The sequence below is a fragment of the Acinonyx jubatus genome, chromosome C1, assembly GCF_027475565.1.
Source record: "Acinonyx jubatus isolate Ajub_Pintada_27869175 chromosome C1, VMU_Ajub_asm_v1.0, whole genome shotgun sequence".
NCBI lineage: Eukaryota > Metazoa > Chordata > Mammalia > Carnivora > Felidae > Acinonyx > Acinonyx jubatus.
In genome coordinates, this window is record NC_069381.1 from 22,884,493 (window position 1) to 22,889,707 (window position 5,215).

A 5,215-nucleotide genomic window follows, 5' to 3' on the forward strand; every position below is an offset into this window, starting at 1 on the left:
TCTTGCTGTGTACCAAGGTAGGGCAAGCGTGGTGGGTTAAAAGACTGCAAATGTATTACCTCACAGCTCCTGCAGGTCAAGGTCAGAAGTCTGGGCACCACGACACCGGGTGTCCCCTCACACGGCTGAAATCAGGATGTTGGCTGGGCCTCGTTCTTCGGGAGCTCAGGCCCCTCTTTCAAACTTACACAGCGGTTGGCACAATTGGGTTCCTTGCGGCTGTCAGACCGAACCCCCTCCCTGACCCCCACACTCTGGCGGGCTGTTCACCAGTGGCCACGCTCGGCACCTTGTCATGGGGTCTCCTCCAAGGCCCACACAGGCTTCAAATCCCTCCCATGCTGAGTCTCCTTTAAGGGGTCACCTGATTAGGGCAGGCTCACCCAATCTCCCTTTCTTCGCGTCTCCTGTGCCACGAAACATAATCTACTCACAGGGGTGACTATCCCATCCGTCTTGCAGGCTCTGGCCATGCTCAAGGAGACAGAGCTCCCCAGGGTCATAGGTCAGCGGAGGCCATCTCAGAATTCTGCCTATCTCAGGTGGTATATGTGTGTGCGTGGAATGAAGCAGGGCGGGAACGAGGGAGGAGGGCAAGAGATCGACAAGGAAACACAGCATCTTCAACCTGCAGAAAGTTGTTCCAGGGTCAGTGTGGGAGGGGCTAGGTGCTAACTAACGTATCCAAGCTGCAGCGCAGTGGTTAGTCTCGTAATTTGGTCTCCAGGCCCTTCCCTCCGTGGTGCCTTCCACGATGAAGTATGGTGGGAAAAGCAACCCCCCCCCCCCACCATGGAGCTTCATGGAAGATCTGGTTCTGTTCTTACTCGCACAGTGGCTACGGGCAACGAGGAGTATTTGAGGGTCAAGGTGGTCCACCTACAGCCTTCCCAAGGATGCCCAATGCCGGAAACATTTAAATCTTCCCTCTCCGCCCTCCCCAGAGACGCCTGACATCACCTCCCCAAGACAGAAGAGCCGGGAAGGTGACCAGTAAGATTCCTGGTGTGTTTTGTTTTCTTTTTTTCCTCCCATCGCCCCATTCGAAATGTTTTAGAAAACCTTTGGCTTTTCCCAAAGCCCTCTGTTAGGAACTCAGCTCCACCAACTGTAAAATCTCAACCACTTAGGGGCGCCTGGGTGGCTCAGTCGGTTGAGCATCCGACTCTTGATTTTAGCTCAGGTTATGATGCCAGGGTCGTCGGATCAAGCCCTGGGTTGGGTTCCTCACTGACGGGGGAGCCTGCTTGAGATTCTCTCTCTCTCTCTCTCTCTCTCTCTCTTTCTCTGCCCCTTCCCACCACCCCACCCCCCAAAAAATCAGCAACTTGGTCAAGGTCAAGGCTGAATGTCATCATGCCGTTGTTAAGTTGTGAGGCATTGCAGGTGAGACTCCTGGGCTGGAGCCACATGGCCACACGGACATGTGGTCCCATGTCCGGGTCTTTGCCCAGGCTGTCCCCCTGCCTGGGTCGGCCCCCTGGCACGTAGAGCAGACGAAGCTGCAAGGCCAGCATCCTGCCTGCCCAGCTGGGCCACTGAGGTTGACCAGATGGACTCTGTTTATTTAGGGCCCTGGCTCCCTTGTGCCGGCTGTTCTTTGCCAAGCCGGCTGCCTATCAGAACGCTCTTGGTGGCTAATTAGGCAGGCTTCCTCCCGGCGTGCCAGGAGACTAGAGTGTGAGCTCAGGCTCCCAGAGAGCCCATCCAGCAGGTAGCGGGCGCACATCCAGAGTAGCTGCTCCTTACCCCCACGGGGCCGTGGGTGCCACCCAGAAGCACCCAAGGCGGGCCCACGGGTGGGTCATCCCCTTCCTTTAGCCTGGCAACTGCTCTTCCTGACACTTTTCATGGCAACCTGGGGGCATTCCCAGGGTGCCTGAGTGGCCATGAATCTGAGCTCCCTGAAAGTCTGAAGGGACCCCTCAAAGTGGAGAACTTGCCCTGTCAGCACAGGGTGAGGTTTCCCCGTCTGCAAAGTGGGTGTGATCACCCCGACGCCCTGGGGCCGATGGGGCACAGCTGGTGCCCGTCCTGGCCGTGGCCCCTTCGGGATACACCGCCGCAGGTGAGGCCTCTCGTGTGCCCATCAGGCCTTGCACATGCTGCCTTGGTCACACGCCCTACAAACAGGCAGACAGGGTGGGAAGCTTCTATCTGAGGGCACATCCAGCGTGGCCACAGGTCAGCATTATGTCCCCCACTGTGTCCCCAAGGGAGCCTAAATGCAAACAGAGCTCAAAGCACCTTCTTCTGCTCCCCATCCCGTGTCCTCAGCTCAAAGCCGGGCCCCACCATCTCAAATGCTCTCCAGACATGGGCACCAGCCTTGACCTTCCCTCTTCCTCTACATCCAAGCCCAGGGGGTCCTGCCTCCCAAAATGCGTCTTGAATCTACCCAGCCCCGTGGCCACCGCCTGAGTGCATGCCCAAAGCCTGCCTCCCCTGGACCACGGCTGAGTCAGCCTGGGTCTGGGCCCTGTGCCCACAGTGGACCCCCATCCCCCACCACAAGCGGCGCCCTGAGCCAGGCCTGTCCCGAGTGCCAGGTGCACAACAGTGATTGCATGTCAACCCCTACCTTCAAGGGCCTGTCCCGGCCTCTAAAATCATGCCCCTGATCCTCTCACCTTGTCAGGCAGACAAGATAAGCTAGAAAGGACCAGAGAGATGAGCTCAGACTCCGGCCAGGCCCGTCGGAGTCCAACCCCAGCCCTGCCCTCCACCTGATCGTGACTTTGGGCAAGTGATCTGCCTGCTGTGAGCCTCAGGACTAATCACCACACGACACCTGCCGCCGGGGGCCCGTGGGAGAGTCGCAGATACGACCCTGAACTCCACTCAATTACAGGGGAACGTGCCCGCTACCCACGCAGTCCTGAGACACCGAAGTTCCTGCTCGGGGACCCGGATCTGATTTTGCCGACTCTCCTTCCCTCTGAGAGACAGCCTGTGCGGGCGGTCCTCACCTGCCCAGCCTGCACGCAGCCCGCTCTTTCCTGGGGCTGGCTCCCTTCTGGGCATCCAGCTCAAACAGGCCCCCGCAGTGGGTCCCAACTCAGCCCTGTCAAAGGACCCCTGTGTGAGCCTCAAACGGGCCATTGATAGGGCTGTAGTGAGTGCTGCCCAGTGGATGGTGCACTGGCTTGGCTTGGCCAGGCCACTCGACTTCCCCAAACCCAGCTATTTCCTGTTTCTCGGGCCAGCCTCCTCTCGGCCGCCTGGCCACAGGGCACAATCCCACCATACAGCTCACCCTGCTTCTTGGCTTCAGGCCAGGAGGGATGGGAGGCAGGAGGGTGTCGCTTCAGCCGGTCCTCCGGACACACGGCCACGGCCCCCTCTTGGTGTCCTCTTGGTGAGGATACAAGGCTGGAGACAAGACCAATCCCCTTCCCCCTGAGAACTCTGTCCCCAGGGCTCATTTGATGGGGGCTTCTGGGAAGCTCCTTTACAGGGATTGTCTCAAGAAGCAAGAGCCCACACATGCTGGGGCCTCAGACCTTCTTAATAGCCCCCAGCGTAGTAGAGAACAAAGGCGCGTGGTCCAATCTTTGGCTGCTTTGTGGCCTCGAGAAAGCCACCGGATGTCTCTGGACCTCCATTCCTTCGTGTGCGAACGGGAGCTTGCTACCCATCTGTCGGAGCCTGCGTTGTCAGTTCCTTGGGGATCCGACAAAGAGCAGGAAACACCATGAAGAGGGGCACCCGTGTGGCTCAGTCGGTTGAGCGTCCGACGCTTGATTTGGGCCCAGGGCATGATCGCACAGTCATGAGATCGAGCCCTGCATCGGGCTCCACGGTGTACGTGGAGCCTGCTTCAGATTCTCCCTCTCTCTCTCTCTCTGCCTCCCTCTGCCCCTCCCCTGCTTGACCAATGCACTCTCTGTCTCAAAAAAAAACCCACAAATAAAATAATAATAATAATAATAATAATATTTAAAAAACGAAGATATGTCCTGAGAAAAGCTGACACCTCCTTCGTCAGCCTTCTTGTGGCTCCCTGCACCTGCTCTCATCCTTCCTAGAGCCCAAACCCGACCCTGCAACACCCCTGTCCAAACCCTCCAGGGACTCCCTCGTCCCGGTATCAGCCCCCGCTCCTTGTGCAACATTCAAGGCTCGATCAGCAACGGTGACCAAGCCCAACTCAGGCTGCCCCAGGCTCTCTATTGACTTCACTCTCAGGCAGGCCCTCCGCAGCTCAGCCTCAGAGGATAAAGGCCAGAGGTAGAGAGAGAGAGAGACAGAGAGATCATTGAAAAATTTAATTCCTAGGTCCGACCATGCCCGAAGCCAGAAATCGCTGCACTTGTCGTTTATGTGAGCCAAGAAATATCACAACCACCTTTTTTTCTTTTCTTTTCTTTTCTTAAGTTGGTTCGCTAAGGTTTCTGTTCCTTGCGACCATGTCTTTCCTGCAAATGCCCTTCTTGGCTAAAGTGAGCCAGGGTGGGCTTGCGGCCAAAGGACCCTAACGACTGCCAAGGGTCTTCACGATCCAGGCCCACGACCTGGCCAGGCCCCCCATCCCCACGTGCAGCCACGCCAGCCCACCCACCCCTCCCCTCCCCACCTCTGCGGGGGCCCTCCACATCCTTCCCCTCTTTGTTTACTGCTGCCTGCCCGCCTTTCCAATCCCGCTGGGCGAGAGGTCCTCCAAGAAGCCTTCGCTGACTGTAGGGGTCTCTGGGACTCCCCCCATCGTGGTGTTGGCCGTGGGCTATTATAATCATCATGGATCTGTCTTCCCCCACCCCAGACTGTGGGTCACTGGAGGCAAGTCCGACCCATTGCGGTCACCCCCGGTTCTCAGCACAGGATCTGACTCCAAGTAGGCACTCTCCAGGTGAGTGGAGTTCAACACCTTACCTGGGGAGACATCAGGGTACTTATGCGGTCCATGACTTGTGATCAGAAACAGTGCAGGGTCAAGCACTCCCAGCCCTTGCCTATACCACATTTTAACGAATCACATCAGGGGGACCTGGGTGGCTCAGTCGGTTGAGCGTCGGACCTTGGCTCAGGTCACGATCTCACGGTTCATGAGTTCGAGCCCCACGCAGGGCTCGCTGCTATCAGCATGGAGCCTGCTTCGGATCCCCCATCTGTCTCTCTCTCTCTCTCCCTCCCCCGCTTGTGCTCTCTCGCTCTCCCTCTCTCTCAAAAATAAATAAACATAAAAAAAAAAAAAAAGAATCAGGTCAGCCAAAGA